Here is a 20,097-nt window from a genome sequence, read left to right as displayed (position 1 = left end):
ATACATAACTTTCACTATTTTGTTCAAAAGTTTTTATGACTTATTAGTCCAACCAAATCACACTTAGAGAAAAAATTTGTTACCTGGACTTTTATAAGTGGAAATGGTAAAGGGACTTATAATAAATGTAAAAAAAAATGCGTGAACGGAGGTGGTGGAGGGTTGATTTGGGGGTTTGAAAAGTGGTAGAAAATGGTATTATATCGATTTCCGACGAACGTTGACTTCAAAAAAAAGTATCCAGTACAAAAGTTGTAGATCATGCAAAAATCTTCAACTTTTTTTGTAGGGTCACTTTTTAGCATAACCTCAAAATTTCCGAGAAAAATGCGAAAAATCTTTTCTTTTTTATTTTTCACTTTTGCAAAAATAATTTAATTTTGACGAAACTTGGTGAAAGTATACCTTTCTCTGTCTTAAATAACCGGATATTTGTTTAGATAAAAAAATCAAGAAGTTTCCGAGATCTTCATTTTTTCCGGTCCGAAACAATTTTTTTTTTTTTTAAATTCTACTTAGAAAAATCATCGTACAGAGTGCTGCCGGGGGAGGTCATTTTTTTGTTTTGCCATATACGTTTTGGTATAATAACAAAAAAATCTATAATCACGATTCAAAAACATGCTTAAAAATGAAAAAATGACTCTTGCAACAATTAATTTTTCAGTAATTGTTGATAATTGTTTAAATTAAAAAAAAATTAAAAAACTGATTACACCATTCAATTGTAAAGAAAAAATGCAACAGAAACTGTTTCATTGTTTGACCTGAAACTTTATTTTTGTACAGTATTTCTATAAACATCTAAGTCGAATAATTTTGTGTACCGAAGGCTCTAAAGAAGAGAGGCGAGTGGGCGTGCAGCTCCGCTCCCGCTATCACTTTTTACAGAAAACGGCTTCAGAAAAAACGTTAAATTGCAACTGTTTCATCAGTTCACTGGCACTGAAGCTCTACCAACTACCGAAAATCTAGTACTTATTATTGATGGTGGATTTCTGTTACACAAAGTTGTTTGGCAAAAAAATGATACCATTGAAGTGATTACCAGAAAATATTTGTCTTTTGAACGCGATTATTATGCAGACGGTAGCTGTATAGTATTCGATGGTTATCCGGACAATGAGGCTGATAATGAAAACTCAACTGTATCTTCAACAAAAACAGCTGAACCCTTAAGGCGAAGAAATTCTCCCAGTGTTCCTTTTTTTAATATTGAACCGCATACAAAAATAAAAAAACGAAAAAAGAAGATTCTTCGCATTTTTCTCGGAAATTTTGAGGTTATTTAAAAAGTGACATCCACAAAATTTCATATTGCATGATCAATAACTTTATTATTAGATACTTTTTTGACTTCAACTTTCGCTGCAAATCGCAATAATACCATTTTCCACCACTTTTCAACCCCCCAAATCAACCCTGCACCACCGCCGCTCACGCATTTATTCTTTTTACGTTTATTATAAGCCCCTTTAAACCAGGTAACAATTTTTCCCCTCTAAATGAGTTATTTCGATCGGTCTATATATACTAATTGAGTTAGTGCTCTTGAGTTCATCTATAATAGTAAAATTAAATTTTGATATGATTTTAATAAATTTTATACACCGTTTTTTTTTGTTTTTTTTATATATTACATCAGAGTAGGAAACGTAAAGATTCACTTAACTGATAAGCATTATGTAACTTGAAAAAATTTAATAATCTTCTTCATGTACTTCGATATGTGGATAAATGCATGGCATTGTCTTTGATGTTTTTAAATCCTTGTAAAACTGGTGAAATACATCAGAATACATTGAAGTATATCCTTCTTCTTCACTTCAGATATTGCTTAAGGAGAATCGTACACTTGCTTCTGGCTGCAATGTAGTGAGCCCTCGGCCTCGCCGCACACAACACAACGATTTAAAAGCCTCGGTTTTGCTGAAACTGTTCTTGAATTTTGATATAACATACTTTCTTGTGTAACGAAACCAACAAATCTTCACAGCTGAACATTTCTTTAATCAGTATTTCTTTCTTTCGAAGTATCAAAGGAGTTTTAAGTTGACCATTAAACTTCAGCCCCGGCGGGGAGTCTTATTCTTTAAGACTTTGGGAGTTGGCGCCCCACGAGCCTAGACTCTGCAGCTTTTCTTCCCACTATGCAGTGAGCTGCAGAACACTTTACATTACACACATATACTACACTAAGAACACTACATAAATTACAACATACACACTTACACAATTACACAACAACATCCTACACTTATATTTTTTACATTTACACTCGGTGGTGTTGCGACATCTTACGATACGCAACCGTAATCCAAAATGGGAACAAATCGTGCCGAGGGTGAATGGCTCTACGTAGTGAGTCTCGAACGATGTCCTCTGGGCACCTGGGCGAACCCAGTTGTACTTAGCCTCTAGCTCCAGTACGCGTGCGCTCTGCTGGAGTCCATTTTTCGCCGATACTCGTGGGACCAAAATTTCAGTTCCAATATTAAATACAATGATGGTTGGTGGTCCATCTGAAAAAACCACCAACTCTAGTCTTGTGAAAAGACCTCGATCAGCTTTGTCTGATGAGGATAAAAGTTCTCTTGAAGAGAACTGCAAATCTTTAGACTTTAATTCTAAAAATATTAGATTCGTTGTTCTCCGAAATAGTCAGAAAGGTGGCTCCCTCCAAAAGGTTTCACCTTTCTTAATAAACAAAACTATAACAAGTGCAAGTGACTCCCGAAGAACATCCGGAAATTACGTGACGGATCGATTCTGATCGTAACATTCAACGATGAACAGAGTCGATCTATTTTACGTCTGCGTAATATGGGTGGTATAAATATCAGTGCAGAATACCACAAAACGTTAAATACGAACCGGGGAGTAATTTTTTCTCGAGACCTTTTAGATACAGATATCACTGAAATAGTTGATGAGCTTCATCGCCAAGATGTTGTTGAAATGAAGCGTATAATGAAACGGCAGAACGGAACAAAAGAACCGACATTCAATCTTATACTGACATTCAATCTCCCTGTTCCACCAGAGAAGATTAAGGTGGGTTACCTCTCGGTTCGGGTACGACCATTCACACCCAACTCACAGCGATGTTTCAGATGCCAAGGATATGGCCACACTACAACATCTTGCTCGAAAACGGAGATCTGTGCTGGATGTGCTAAAGAAGGTCACAATGACACTAACTGTGAAGAAGGTGAAAATTGTGCGAAATGCAGTGGTTCACATACAGCCCGCTCCCGAGATTGCCCAACTTTTAAAGAAGAAAAGGCAATTCTCAAAATCTGTACTGAGCAGAAGCTAACTTTTCCGGCTGCACGCAAAGAATATAAAAAGATAATTCACGGAACCTGGTTAAACCAGATGCATCTTTTGCCACCACTACATCGAAACAAACTCTTACAATTGCTAATAATCAGCAGTGCGGATCCTGCAATGAGCTTAAAAATCTTGCTCAGATGCTTTCTGATCAAGTAGCTTCTTTTACAGCCACTATTTCAGAGCTGAAAAAATGAATAAAAAGTCTTTCGTCGCAGTTAGTGAATCCAACAGTGTGATACATACGAAAGTCCCTGTTCCTAAAGTCTTACCGGCACGAGTAGGGACTATCACAGCTGACAGTAAGCCACCTAAAAGCTCTCTGTAAAGGGAACCCACATAACTACCCCCTCTGGGATGTCAACTGCAGCATCCCATTCAAATAAATCTCCTCCACCATCACCTCATATACTGGAGGATATGGTTGAAGAACCACCTGACCCCAGGGCATCGGAGTTCTTTAAAATAAAAAATACAAAAAAGATAAACCGAATCACGTACAGCTAATTTTTATATAATTTCCGAAATTTAATTATTTAATTTATTTTTTTTTTTACACTTATGACATTATTCAGTGGAATGTTAGAGGGATTCGGTCCCGCATTGAAGATATTAGAGTACTAGCGCACACACATGATCTACTAATCATGTGTTTCCAAGAAACTCACCTTCTACAACATGACCGAATTACACTCAGAGATACGACTGCCTAGTAGACCAGTAGGGAGAGTGGTGGAGTAGCGATTTTCATGAAGAATGGGGTGTCAGCTACAAGAATTCAACTAACCACTCTCATTCCTGCTATTGCAGTAAAGGTCTCTATTCCCTTCAAATTGCATATCTGCAATCTGTATCTCTCACCGAACACTGAGTTCAGAGCTTTAGATGTCTCAAATCTCCTCACGCAAATACCATCTCCATCGTTAATAGTAGGAGACTTCAATGCCCATCATATTTCCTGGGGCTCAACCTTCTGCTCCACTCGAGGAAATATGATAAACAGATTGAGACAAGATTTTGACCTTTGCCTACTGAATAATGGATCACACACATTCATGTCCTTATCAACTGGTACTGTATCTAACCTTGATCTTTCCATATGCTCACCGAATGTGCTCCCTCATTTTAATTGGTCTGTTTGTGATGACTTTCACGGCAGTGATCATAGACCAATTATTATTGGTTTCGGTGTAGACTGCGAGATTAAAAGAAGGCCATGGAGATGGATTGTTGAAAAGGCAGATTGGAACGGATACCATAAAGCATTCCGATCTCAGTATGACGATGGAGCGAACATCCTCGACCAATATTCTTCTTTTACGTCCATGATACTTGAGAATGCCAACAGATATATCCCACAAACATCGGGTAATCCTAGACGTCCTTTCATTCCATGGTGGAACGATGATTGCAAATATGCTATTAGGAATCAACGGCAGGCACTACGCAAGTTTAATCGTAGGCCTACAACAGAACATCTTAATTTATATCGCAGGGCTAGAGCGGTGTGCCGTCGAGTATTCTTGGATGCTAAGAGGAATTCATGGACGAAATACGTGAGCACTATCTCACGCACTACTCCCACGTCTACTGTATGGAAGAAAATTCGTGAAATTTTCGGATCACCGAAACAATCTATTCTCGATCTTATTGATGAAGGAGAACTCCTTTCATCATCCTCGGAAGTGGCAAATAGTCTAGCAAAATCTTTCCGCCCGGTGTCTCTCACCTCATCATATAATAACGATTTTCACGGTACAAGATACAAATAGAAGTATTATCGTTAAACATTGGTGATTCGGTTGGTGAATTAAACACTCCATTCGTATTTAAAGAATTGTTACATGCACTTAAAAATTCACGGGACAGTTCCCCTGGACCGGACAACATTCGCCTTTTCATGCTTTCACACCTTCCTAATTCGGCACTACAACAACTTTTGAATATTTTCAACGGTTTATTCTCCGAACAAGTCTTCCCACCCGGCTGGTCAGAAGCATTTATTATACCATTACTAAAACCTGGTAAAGACCAAACGAACTCCTCAAGCTACCGCCCTATTTCATTAACAAGCGTTTTGTGTAAAATAATGGAGAGAATGGTAAACCGCAGACTTACATGGTACTTGGAGAAACATGGCTTTCTATCTCCAGAACAGTGTGGGTTTCGACAAGGACGATCTTCTATTGACCATGTAGTGTCACTAGAAACAGCCATACAAAACGCTTTCCTAAATCGGCAGCACCTCGTCGCTATCTTCTTCGATATAAAAAAGGCGTATGACACAGCCTGGCGACGTGGTATTCTTAACACTCTCAAAGAATGTGGAATCAAGGGCAATATGCTTGCTTTTATCCGGGGATTCTTAAATCACCGAACGGCTCGTGTTCGTGTGGATGATTCGCTCTCAGATAGTGTCATCTTGGAGAATGGAGTGCCCCAAGGTAGTGTATTAAGTGCCACCTTATTTTCTGTAGCCATAAACGATATTACCAAATGTGTGCAGGCTCCTGTCTCATGCTCTCTATTTGCTGACGACTTTGCTATTTACATTGCAAGCCGTTCAGCACCTACAGCAGAGAGACTACTGCAGAACACTATATCTCACCTTGAAGCTTGGTCCAGGATTACTGGTTTCACATTTTCATCCGAAAAAACAAAATGTGTAGTTTTTTCTCGGCTACGAAACCGTTCTATTCCGCAAATATTTCTGAACGGAGAGACTATTACTATCTCTACTTACGTCAAGTTTTTAGGTTTATTTTTTGATAACCGTCTTACTTGGGTCAAACATTTAAAAGAATTGAAAACAAAATGTTCCAAACTTCTAGATATGATGCGAGTCCTTACTAACACCAACTGGGGAGCCGATAGATCATGTATGATACGTTTTTACTATTCCTTTGTTCGCTCCCGTTTAGATTATGGTTGTGTCGCCTACTCTTCAGCTCGTCAAACCGTGCTTAAAATGCTGGATAGTGTACATCATGCTTTCCTTCGGCTTGCCACAGGCGCGTTTAGATCAAGTCCTGTCGCAAGCTTACTTGTAGACTGTGGTGAACCATCACTTTGGGATAGACGAGACCAGCTCTTATTATCTTATTTTGCTCGTCTCAGAGGACAGCCAAATCACCCGGTTCTTGACTCGGTCTTTAGAAATCCTAATCTAGGAAAGTATGAGGACCATCCACGGCGTACTGCACCTGTAGGTGTCCGTACCTGGCGTCTGCTGCAGCATATAAATGTTGGCACACCGTCATTCTTCCCTATGTATCCTTGCTCATATCCTCCATGGAGAATAAACCTCATAAATTTTAATTTTGACCTGACTACATACAATAAACAATCAACACCATCTATTGTCTTTCAGCAAATGTTTCAGTGTGTTCTCTCCAAGATGAAACCAGACGCGGTTGTATACACTGATGGATCGAAACAAAACGATACAGTTGGGTGTGCATTTGTTGTCAATGAGAGAACTTATATGTTTGGTCTACCCGGTATTACGAGTGTGTTTACCGCTGAACTGTACGCTATAAATAAGGCTCTAAACATCATTAACCCTAAATATAGAAAAATTCTTATTTGCAGTGACTCGTGTAGTGCTCTCCAAGCCTTAAAAAACTTTTATTCTAAACATCCTATCGTCATTGAAATTTACAACGCAATCGCTGAGTTGAATAATCGCAACACAGAATTAAGTTTTTGCTGGGTCCCTAGCCACGTAGGGATTCCAGGTAATGAACATGCAGATTCCGCTGCCAAAGAAGCATGTAACCAGCCTCCTTTCACCACCCGAGTTGCTACTTCTGATTTCATTAATTATGTAAAACAAATATTAAGAGCAAGGTGGCAAGGTGATTGGACGGCTACCATTGATAATAAACTCCGTCAGATTAAATATTCTGTGTTACCATGGGACTCCTCATACAGAAAACCCCGGCGTGAGGAAGTAGTTCTCTGTCGATTGCGGATAGGACACACGAGGGTCACACACGAGTACCTGTTTACAACAGGACAACCACCTCTATGCGCACGATGCAACTGCCGCGTGACTGTGCGCCACATACTCGTGGACTGCATATGTTATGCGGCATTGCGTCGTAAATTTAAACTACCCAGAAACATCCGTGGTATCTTGTGTAGTGATAAAGAGGTTTTAAACCGGATGTTTCTGTTTTTGCGTAGTATAGGGTTAATACAAAAAATTTAATATTGTTGCTTATATTTTTTAATACTTTTAGTTTTTAAATAAGTTTATTTATTTTTTTCTCTGAATGTTTGATTTTTTTTATCCGATTAGGAGCCTAACACTCCTTATCGGAATTTGTTAAATTTTATAAGTTATTTTTTTAATATTTTAAAGACTGACTGTGATATTAGTTGTAAGATTTTTGTGATATTAGTTGTAAGTTTTATTTCCTTTTTTAGTTTTAAGTTTTATTTAGTTTTAATATGATAGTTTTTAACATAGTTTTAAGTTACATGTTAGTGTTTTTGTTATCCGAGAATGGGCCTTTTACACCCATTCCTGATTTGGTTTCCTGTGATAGTAGTTTTAAGTTTTAATTACTTTTATTTATTTATCTATTTTCCGGGCGATGATAACGACCAATCGTTTTTCGCCCAAAAAAAAAGAAAAAAAAAAAAAAAAAAAAAAAGGATGCCTTAGTATGTGGCCTATAAGTCTGTCTCTTCTTTTAACAATATTTTTCCAAATGCTTCTTTCTTCATCTATTTGCCGCGATACCTCTTCATTTGTCACTTTATCCACCCATCTGATTTTTAACATTCTCCTATAGCACCACATTTCAAAAGCTTCTAATCTTTTCTTCTCAGATACTCCGATTGTCCAAGCTTCACTTCCATATAAAGCGACACTCCAAACATATACTTTCAAAAATTTTTTCCTCGCATTAAAATTAATTTTTGATGTTAACAAATTATATTTCTGACTGAAGGCTCGTTTCGCTTGTGCAATTCGTCATTTTATATCGCTCCTGCTTCTTCCATCTTTAGTAATTCTACTTCCCAAATAACAAAATTCTTCTACCTCCATAATCTTTTCTCCTCCTATTTTCACATTCATTGGTCCATCTTTGTTATTTCTAACATTTCATTACTTTTGTTTTGTATTTGTTTATTTTCATGCGATAGTTCTAGCGTAGGACTTCATCTATAGCGATCATTGTTTCTTCTAAATCCTTTTTACTCTCGGCTAGAATTACTATATCATCAGCAAATCGTAGCATCTTTATCTTTTCACCTTGTACTGTTACTCCGAATCTAAATTGTTCTTTAACATCATTAACTGCTAGTTCCATGTAAAGATTAAAAAGTAACGGGGATAGGAAACATCCTTGTCGGCCTCCCTTTCTTATTACGGCTTCTTTCTTATGTTCTTCGATTATTACTGTTGCTGTTTGGTTCCTGTACATGTTAGCAATTGTTCTTGTATCTCTGTATTTGAACCCTAATTTTTTTTTAAATGTTGAACATTTTATTCCAGTCTACGTTATCGAATGCCTTTTCTAGGTTATAAACACCAAGTATGTTGGTTTGTTTTTCTTTAATCTTTCTTCTATTATTAATCTGACGCCTAAAATTGCTTCCCTTGTCCCTGTACTTTTCCTAAAACCAAATTGGTCTTCTCCTAACACTTCTTCCACTCTTCTCTCAATTCTTCTGTATGGAATTCTAGTTAAGATTTTTCATGCATGACTAGTTAAACTAATTGTTCTGTATTCTTCACATTTATCTGCCCCTGCATTCTTTGGTATCATGACTATAACACTTTTTTTGAAGTCTGACGGAACTTCCCCTTTTTCATAAATATTACACACCAGCTTGTATAATCTATCAATCGCTTCCTCACCTGCACTGCGCAGTAATTCTACAGGTATTCCGTCTATTCCAGGAGCCTTTCTGCCATTTAAATCTTTTAATGCTCTCTTAAATTCAGATCTCAGTATTGTTTCTCCCATTTCATCCTCCTCAATTTCCTCTTCTTCCTCTATAACACCATTTTCTAATTCATTTCCTCCGTATAACTCTTCAATATATTCCACCCATCTATCGACTTTACCTTTCGTATTATATATTGGTGTACCATCTTTGTTTAACACATTATTAGATTTTAATTTATGTACCCCAAAATTCTCCTTAACTTTCCTTTATGCTCCGTCTATTTTACCAATGTTCATTTATCTTTCCACTTCTGAACACTTTTCTTTAATCCACTCTTCTTTCGCCAGTTTGCACTTCCTGTTTATAGCATTTCTTAATTGTCGGTAGTTCCTTTTACTTTCTTCATCACTAGCATTCTTATATTTTCTACCTTCATCCATCAGCTGCTATATATCGTCTGAAACCCAAGGTTTTCTACCAGTTCTCTTTATTCCGCCTAAGTTTGCTTCTGCTGATTTAAGAATTTCCTTTTTAACATTCTCCCATTCTTCTTCTACATTTTCTACCTTATCGTTTATACTCAGACCTCTTGCGATGTCCTCCTCAAAATCTTCTTCACCTCCTCTTCTTCAAGCCTCTCTAAATTCCACCGATTCATCTGACACCTTTTCTTCAGGTATTTAAATCCCAATTTAAATTTCATTATCACCAAATTATGGTCGCTATCAATGTCTGCTCCAGGGTAAGTTTTGCAGTCAACGAGTTGATTCCTAAATCTTTGCTTAACCATGATATAATCTATCTGATACCTTGCAGTATCGCCTGGCTCTTTACAAGTGTATATTCTTCTATTATGATTTTTAAATTGGGTGTTGGCAATTACTAAATTATACTTTGTGCAAAACTCTATAAGTCTGTCCCCTCTTTCATTGCTTTTGCCCAGCCCGTATTCACCTACTATATTTCCTTCCTTGCCCTTTCCAATGCTTGCATTCCAACCTCCAACTATTATTAAATTTTCATATCCTTTTACGTGTTTAATTTCTTAATCAATCTCTTCGTATACACACTCTACCTCATCATCATCATGGGCGCTTGTAGGCATATAGACGTTAACAATCGTTGTCGGTTTAGGTTTTGATTTTATCCTTATTACAATGATTCTATCGCTATGCGTTTTGAAATACTCTACTCTCTTCCCTATCTTCTTGTTCATTATGAAACCTACTCCTGCCTGCCCATTATTTGAAGCTGAGTTAATTATTCTAAAATCACCTGACCAAAAGTCGCCTTCCTCTTCCCACCGAACCCCACTAATTCTTACTACATCCACATTTATCCTATCCATTTCCCTTTTTAAATTTTCCAGCCTACCAACCTTTTTTAAACTAAGCGTGGAATGTTAGATTCCACGCTCCGACTCGTAGGATGTTATGTTTTAATTTTCTGGTGACCCCCTCCTTAGTAGTCCCTACCCGGAGATCCGAACGGGTGACTAGTTTACCTCCGGAATATTTTACCAAGGAAGGCGCCTCCATCATTGCTATATGAAAATGCAGAGAGCCACATTTTCTTGGAAAAAAAGCAGTTGTAGTTTTCTATTGCTTTCAGCTGCGCAGTACTCAGAGGACTGAGTGATGTTGATATGGCCGTTTAAGTCGTCCTGACTCACGCCCCTAACAACTACTGAAAGAGCTGCTGCCCTTTTTCAGGAATCATTCCTTAGTCTGGCTCTCAACAGATACCTCTCCGATATGGTTGCACCTTCGGTCCAGCTACTCTGTATCACCGAGTACTCAAGCCCCCTCACCAACGGCAAGGTCTCATGATTCATAGAGGAGGGGTTATCAATATCTTTTTATTTTATTCATTTTCTTCTATAGCAATTTTTTATTTAATTTGTAACAGGTTGCATCTACTACATGTATCAATTTTAGGTTCCTTAAGCTAGATGTTCATATCATGTAGTTCTCTTTGATAAATAATTCTTGATACCGGATTATCAATGGCTTTCTGATAGCCATCTTACGTGGATCAAACACATCAAACAATTAAAAACGAAATGTTCCAAACTTCTAGATATGCTGCGAGTCCTCAGCAATACAAATTGGGTTGTATCATCATGTATGTTTGCGTTTTTGTTATTCTGTAGTTCGTTCTCGATTAGATTATCGTTGTGTCGCCTACTCAGCGCGTCATACTGCGCTTAAATTGCTGGATACTGTACGTAAAGCTTTCCTTCGTCTTGCTACAGGTGCCTTTAGATCAAGCCCTATCGGAAGCTTATTTGTTGACTGCGGTGATCAAATCCCTCTCAGACTTAGTTATATTTTATTTATATTTACTTAAATTTTACAGATTTTTTTTATTTCTTTTTACATAAATTTATTTTATTGTTATTATTCCGACTTTGATTTTAGTTGTAAGTTTTTGTGATTTTTATCTTTGTTATTAGTTTTAAGTTCAATTTGCTTATTTTAATATTTTACGAGTAAATATTTTAATATTTCTAATAGTTTTAATCTTTTTTTTATATCTATATTTTAGTTGTGATATTATTTGTAAGTTTTTAGTGTAGTTTTAGATTTTGTTTATTTTCTCTTAATACAATTTTCTGCAAAAATTATTGCTGGTAGAGCTCCTTTTTTTTAGCTGTTCACTCATATTTTTCCTCGGAATTATGTCTAATGGGGGCGCAAATGAACTACTTGCATTCATGCAAGCAACAATTTTAATAAGTGCCCCATGTTCTCCAGATGTCACGCAAGCTCTCTGTTTTTTACCACGAAGACCTACTACTACTTTTCCCACTTTTGATTGTTCAATCGTGATAATTAGTGAATTTACGTCTGTCATAAACGTCTTCGAGAACATAAAGAATTATTGTGTGTTTTCTTTGCTAAACCCTACTGTAAGATGTTCCAGTAGGCTTCCTTTCCGACAGTTTGGTTTTATGTCGTTTAAGTAAAAGAATAATCGTGTTTTCCCAGCAATTTCATCCTGAAAGGATGTGCTATGTTAGGTCTCTCAGCCAGATATACGGCCATTCTTCGTAAGTCAGCACGAGTAAGCCCAAAAACAGAAGCTTCCATAGAAAGAGAGTACTGAACGAGTTCTTCTTCAAGATCTTTACCCAAAACTGTTGACCTGCCTCTCCTTGTTTGTGCCGCTTCCTCTGGTGTTCCGTACTTTATGTTAAGACAACCTCATGAGTGTTGTTTTCAGTATAATAAACTGTTTACTGTTCATCTATTCCAGGGATTGCGTCGGAAATTTAAATTGGGGCTAACATTAGAAATATCTTAGAAAACAATGAGACGATGTTATCGAATGTTTTACGTTTTCTTAGGGTTGTCCATTTATATTCAAATATTTGAGTTTTCTGTAGTATATCTCAGCTATTTATGCCATTTGGCGCATAGTAGATAGTAAATTTATTGTTTTAATTTAGATTATTAATGTAATATTTTATTGTATGGTTTTATTTTGCTTTTAGTATACGTCACAGGCCTTTTCTATATATGATGTGGTTTTATATTACTGGATTTCAGTTTTTAATTATTTATTTACTCTATAAATATCGTGTCCGGGCGCTGATAACGATACTTCGTTGTGGGCCCAGGAAAAAAATTTACTCTTCCCCATCTTTTTCTCTTAGAATCTGGAACAGAATTCCAAGAGAATAAGAGTATGATAAAATAAAAGGAGACTTAAAACATGACAATATGTGGGGTCCGGTTTGCGCGACTATAACCTAGATTTAAAAAAAAAACCAATAAATCTTTAACCATACGTCTAAACGAAACTATGATATGATAAAGAGCAAACCTTAACATATTATTTGAGAATATATATAAACCGAAAGGCTTACCTGCCAATATTCAGGAACAATGAAAAAACTGTCACATTGAAAAAACTTTATTTACAACGAAAACACTTAATGGCGACTTGACAATTAAGTGAAAAAGGTGATACGCGCGCTTCGTTATCAAGTGGCGTTGTTTTTTTTACTTTTTAATTCGTTTTTTAAACGGCAGTTTAATTTATTTATAAGTTAAAAATTATTTTACGTCGGTGTAGGCCTACAAAAACGCTTCACTTCTTAAGAAGACGTATTTAAAACTTCGTAAGAAACACAAAGACAAGAAACTTGGGTGTTTAATGAAATGAATATAAAGAAATTATTATTGTTAACGACTCGCGGAGACTTTCTAGAAAGAATCTCTACTTATTATTATTTTTTTAACGTTTCTTAAATTTTTGAGTGAAAATACTTTAAATTTAAGAATGATACCAGGTTTTGATTTACATGCTACTATTTTAATTCAATAAGTTATCGTGACGACAAAAAAGTAAAAAGTAATGAAATCTTCAGTAAACTATGTAACTGTCTAGAAAAAAAATGTTTTTCCTAGTTGTCTGGAAAACTGTTATTCTGCGAGCAGATCAACTTCTATAAATTAAATAATAGATTGGAATCAGTCCAGACGGTGAAGATAAGGCGGCTTAAGCATAAATAATAATAAAAAAAAAACGTAAGGATCCAGTCGAAAAACTTCTTTTTTTTAAGTCGGCTAATATAATATTTATTTTATTTTCACGGTTTATTTGTTTTATAGTTTTGATAAACATAAATAAATAATTTGTCGTTTTATTATGTAGTTGGAAATGTGCAGATGATGCTAACGTTTCTACTTATAATGCAGTTTTATATTTTATAGCTGTTTTTGCTGTTATTTCTAGTTTTTAATGTTTATAATTTTTTTTTGTTACGTTATTTTTTGGGTAAAATTTTTATTTTCATGCAGAGTAACAGAGATGAGAACTCAGGAATTCCCATTCGGTGTGGTTCTTTAATGACGTTGTTGCTCTTAAGCTATAACGGATATTTAATTTTATAAGAAATTACATCCCCTCTTTGGCCGACAAGTTATGTTTATTTCCACATTACAAGAATAGAGCTTGTATAAGTTACTACCCGTGATAGGTTGTGAGTTAATATACGTGGAGTGGGGGATATCGTGCTAGGCAGTTTATTGTTGAACACAATCGAGCCGAGATCGTGCCGATGTGTTGTGTTTATACGGTGACGCTGATTAAAAATCGCTATTCTATTAGATTCTTTGGTAAGTTGTGTCGTATGTACACGCACTATCGAGTCTCGACGTAAATCTTTTTACCATTTAGATTTTTGAAGTGTGATTTAATTTTCTAATAAAAAAACTTCAAATCATAGCGTAAGTATCAAAGTTTTTATATCTGTTTAATTATTTATATGTATTATTTAAATAATTATCTCACATTAGAAAACTGGCCGAGGAATTTTACCGGCTCCTTTAATCCGTATAATTTTAATTTTAATCACCGAATCAATTTACTGATATTTCTTAAAATATTTAAACGTGTTTCTCTACCTTTCAAATCACATTATTTACATAAAATGCTTTGCGATCGGTTTGGAATTTTTAACGGAATTATACTTACATGACATTTCGGTTTTTATTTGTTTTGTAGCTGTTTTCCGTTACGCTAGTACAGATGCATTTGTGATACTTACGGATTTACTCCCTGAAAGTTCATAATTGCTGTAGACTAACAAGATTTTACACAAAAATTATACTTGTTTTAATATATTTACACTTCATTCTCGTTATATGTTCACAGTCGATATAAATATATTAATTTTAATTACAATTTAGAATTACTGAAATATTAAATTTACCATATTATTGAAATGTCAAATTTATTGCATAAATTTTACGTTAAGTCGATAGAATTTTTTAAACTCTAAAATATAATTTTTTTCAGTTTTATAAATTAAGAATCTGAAAAAATGGGTTTCATTTCTGTATTTATAACTAAAATTCGTTCATATTTTGATATTAAAAAATTAACCTCAATTTTATTAGTTTCATATTGTTTTTTATTTTAATATTATAGTATCGGTTTATTTTTTTTCATTATCTGTTTTTTTACCTTTTAAAAATAAAAACCGAAAATTTTTATTTTCGATTTTTTATTTTAATATTCTGTAAAAGCACACTTGAAAGCAAATTAAAAAGAAAACAAAAGAAAAAATGCAGTTTTCATATAAGCATGGAAGTTGACGGCGATTAAGCGGTAGCCGTTGTTGTTGTTAAATAAATATAATTTTTCAGGTTGTTTATATTATTACTTTGTCAGCTGTTTCTTTATTTAGCGTGAAAGAAATTGCATCACAGACAGTTATTTTATTCCCTTATAAAATCAGTTGAATAGTTCTTATTTTGATTGTGTTTATACGTTTGCCAAATATACTCGTGTATATACATATATACATAAAGACAGTGTCGTTATCTGTTGTAATTAGTAAGTTGTTTTATGTCAAACATATATACATCTTTTTATTACGTTATTGATTTTTTTTTTTTGTGAATTTACTGAATATAATTGATCGATTGAAATAAATAAATATATTTTGCAGTAAGTAAAGCATTTAGAAGAGTATTACTTGTATTTTAACTTAACACATTCACTTTCTGCTCGTTAAAGTTGCTGTGTTTAGCAACGTAATAATGTGTACATTATTCTTACGGAAAAGTTATTCGGGCAAAGTTTTTTTTTTGTTTGTTGCTTTTACGACCTCATAGGATCACTTTAGTTCAATTTCTGGGCCAGTCCCTTTTGTAATCGGTTCTTCTCATTTCCGAATCGTGTGAGTTGTTTTATTCTTGCTTCTTTTCTTTTTGCCCACATCTTTTTGAGGCGTTCTGAACTTTGGCGCCTGTCCTTGTCTGAATATACCCTGTTTGATTTCTTTTTAATTTTAGGTTCAAATGTTATCATATTAGCTTTAATTAGTTTGTCGTATTTTCCAGATTTTGTGATTAGATCTTCTTTGGAGATTCTCAACTCTTCCATATCTTTTCGGACTTCTTTATCCATTTCGGTTTTGTTGTTCTTTCTCAGTGTAAGTTAATTATTTGGTTTGCAATTCTGGTGTTTTCCGCTCTAAATAAGTGCCCCAAGAATAAAATTATTTTTTTCCTGAAGAAATTTGTTAGTGGGGTTATATATACTTCTTCATTTGGGATTATCCTCCACTGTCCTATATTTTTCTTTTTTTATGTATTTTCTGTCTATTCCCCTTTCTATCTTTTCGATCCTCTCTACTTCTCTAGTTTTGTATCGTCCGAAGAGAGTCTCGCTGGCGTATTGTATTTCTGGAAGAATTAGTGTTTGGTAATGTCTGATTTTAGTTTTGTCGATAGGCATTTTTTATCGTATATTTTTTGGTTGGTTATTAATGATTTTTTAAGTTTCTCAGTTCTTTCTTGCCAGTTTATTTTCTCATTTATGTTATGTGTTACGGTATCTCGTAGGTATTTAAACTTCCCACTAGCTCCACTTTGTTTCCTTTTATGTTTACGTGATTAATGCGTAGTGGATCCCTGACTATAATTTTAGTTTTTTCGTATGATATTTTCAAACCTATTTTTTCAGCAAGTTGTTCTAGTGTTTTTATTTGGGTATTACGTTTTTTTATGTTGTTTGAGAGGAGGGCAGATCGTCTGCGAAACCCAGGCAGTTTACTTAAATTTTTGTTCCAATTTTTATTCTAGTGCGCAGTTAAATAATAATGGGGGTAATTCATCTCCCTGTCTCAATCCCGTTTTTACTTCAAATGCATCTGATATATCTCGTCTGAATTTAACCTTTGACGTTGTGTGTTTTAAAGTTCATTAAAAGACCATTAAAAGATCAGTTGTGTGTTTAAAAGATCATTTTAATTAGTTTAGGATGCAGACCAAAGTTCTTAGTATTTTTAATAGAGATTCCTTATATATGCAGTCATTTGCCTTTTTAAAATCTATAAGGATATTACCAGTTTGTCACTCGATTTTTAATGATCGATTATGAGTTTTATGTTTAGCATCTGTTCCGGGCAGCTTCTTCCGGGTCTAAATCCTCCTTGGTATTCCCCTAATTCATTTTCTATTTGGTCTTTTATTCTGTTATAGATTATTTTAGATAATACTTTATACGTGCAATCTAAGAAGTTCATCCCTCTGTAATTATCCGGGTTTGTTTTTGCTCCTTTTTTGTGGATTGGGCATTTTTCTAGGATTTCTTCATTTTCCCGTATTTTGTTTATAAAGTTTTGTTTATAAACACATATTTGTTGATATTACGATCATTAATAATTGTATACAGGACACTTTTGACTTAAAAAAAAGAAAGTGGAAATAATATTTAGTAAGTTTGTCGCAGATTTCAAGAAGTTGATTTTACAGAATTAGGTTTTATTGTTACTTTTTAAATTTATTTTACAGTTTTTAGTTTTATGTTTATCTAAAAATACCGGGCTGTATGAAAAAAGTGTGTTCTCAAGAAACACAAAGGAGAAAAACTTGGTTCTTAACAAAAATAGATAAAAGGAATGAGCAGAAACGACATGAAAAAGTTTTACTGGTTGTAACCTAGGGTATCTGGGGGATATGGATTAATTTGTTATCCGAAGCTTTCCATTTAATTTACTTATATTTCTAAAGGGATACCACATCAACTTCCTCTGCAAAACATAAAAAAATGTAAATCGGTTCAATTAGCGAAGGCTGAAGAAAAAACCAGTAAACAATACGGTGGGTTACAACCGAGAAATTACTTTTTTGCAATTTGTTAAGAATTCACAAATATATTACTTCAGCAAAAGTAATTATTGCAGTGCCCACAGGAATTAAAATCTTTTGATGAATAGCCACAATAAAAGTTGAACATCCAAATAATTTGATAAATTGGATTCTTATCTTTATTCGAAACAGGGTCGTTAACAGGATTAATTCTAGCAAATTCATCAGTTGACGTAATTTTACACGATACATATTATTTAGTTGCACACAAATACAATATCCACTTGTAAAGAATCTAACCATGATTGTCATGATCAGCTGGTTTAGAAGCATTGTTATTAACTCATATTAACGCATCTTATTCATCTATAACAAATGCTTTAGCATTGTTATAGATGAATAAGAATAAAATAGCCTTACGCTATTTTAAATAATTATCAGTATATACAGGCCGTATCATCAGTAAAGGTCGTGCATCTTAATTAAAAAATTTGATGTATTCGTCTTTAACAGACGATAAAGATTTATATGATCTTTCTTTTGATTTGATGATCCATTTTTTCTTTTGTAGTTGTACAATTTGGTGTATTGCCAGATGGTAATTTTGTTCTTTTAAGTTACTTTTTTAATATTGTATTCAATCTGGTTTTATTTCGTTCTTAACTTACGTTATGGGCTATTCCCATCTTCGCTTTGTTTTTATATTATTGTAGTTTAGTTTTTAAATTAATTTTTAATCGTTTCTCTTTAATAATTATATGTTTACTATATGAATATCATATTCAAGTGGTGATAACGATACTTCGTTGTGCGCCCAGGGATAAAAAAGTAAATACAATAAAAGTCTGTTCGTAGTTTGTTGTATAGTTTTCCAGATTTATTGTAAGAGTTATGTAATGTTAATAGCAATCTGTTCCCGTCCCTTTTATGAGGATAATTTTTAAGGCTGAGAAATATTTTATTAAATTTGCTAAGTTCATTTTAAAAATTTGCAAGTAAAACATGAAAAAAAACAAAAACATCTATTTATTGAAATAAAACAAGAAATCTGCTGCTTATTGTTTTGTTTAAAATAATTCATTACACCAGTGGAATCTTTTATGTGTATATGTTTTTTTAGAGCGTAGTTCCTTTTTTTATCTTTATATGATGTTGTTGCGAATTATTCTCCTGTGATTTTATTACTTTTTTTTTATTAGCGATACAAGTACAATATTTAAACTCCCATAAAATAAGTTTTTTTGGGGTTCTTTTCGTTCCGTATTATCTATAATAATCTTTTTGTTTGTTTATGCGTAGCAAAAGGTATCGAATCATTACAGTAGCTCTTTTCGTGTTGTGGAATTTAGAAACGTCACTAACTACTGGTGATTGTACTGGACGATACGTAATACGTTACGTATGATTTGTAACATTTCAAGGAATTCGGGGATTTATATAATTTATAGATTATATGTAATGTATTGATTTTTTAAAATATTTTATGTTTGTATTATAAATAGTCGTATTGATAATAAATAAAATCTACCTGTTGGCTTGTTAGAATTTTTGTAATATTATTCGTATTTATTTTTAAAAATTATTTTTTAATTAATTTTTCCAGACTTTTGTTAGCACGCTTCCCGGATATATACACTGTTTCACTTTTAGAATTCTTTATGTTAATAATTTATGCTTTCCTGAACAACGCATAACAATATCTATTTCTTAATGTTAATTTTTATCATTCGTTCTAACACGTACAACTTTTTAAACCCTAAAAAAACACAAAGTGATGTGTTATTTCAATCGACCTTTCTTTTTATGTAAACCGGTTGCATACTTAATTGATTTGAAGTAGTGGAAATATATGTTGCTTTTCTGCTGGAAAGAATCCAGTTGCTAGTATTGTTACATTGTAGTTGCTCATTAAATTTAGACTGCGATTATGAATGATCAAATTCCCCTCCCTCCCAGTTACATGTATTTTATATGCGGTTGGCCTACAAGTGTGAAAAGTCCTTGGGGAAATAGTTTTTTATTATAAGTCACAGTTAAGTAATCGACCAAGTGATATAATACAAGAAAACATTTTTTTCATTACTATTATCCATAAATTACTCATACTTTTAGTCATTTATACGATCGACAAGTTGATAGATTATCTGATAATTTGTGGCAAAAACTTTCAACAAGACATTAACATAATGGACTATGAAATTTTTTGTCAAATATTGCTGATGTTTGACTATTAGATCCCAATTGAATA

At 34.0% G+C, this 20,097-nt stretch overlaps 1 protein-coding gene across 3 annotated transcripts in view; it reads left to right on the top strand.

Moving 5' to 3' along the window:
- Positions 1-14,231: 14,231 nt before the first annotated feature.
- The window catches only part of osy (ABC transporter oskyddad), a 283,517-nt gene continuing 277,651 nt past the window's right edge, over positions 14,232-20,097 (top strand). For 2 of the 3 annotated variants that reach the window (XM_075358389.1, XM_075358396.1), the window contains exon 1: positions 14,232-14,477. The gene's annotated coding sequence lies outside the window, so the exon portion shown is untranslated. The remainder of the gene's footprint in view (positions 14,478-20,097) is intronic. The other variant, XM_075358404.1, reaches the window with a different exon arrangement.

The sequence above is a fragment of the Lycorma delicatula genome, chromosome 1 (genome assembly GCF_047948215.1).
Source record: "Lycorma delicatula isolate Av1 chromosome 1, ASM4794821v1, whole genome shotgun sequence".
Lineage (NCBI taxonomy): Eukaryota > Metazoa > Arthropoda > Insecta > Hemiptera > Fulgoridae > Lycorma > Lycorma delicatula.
This window is presented reverse-complemented; position numbering and strand designations above follow the sequence as displayed.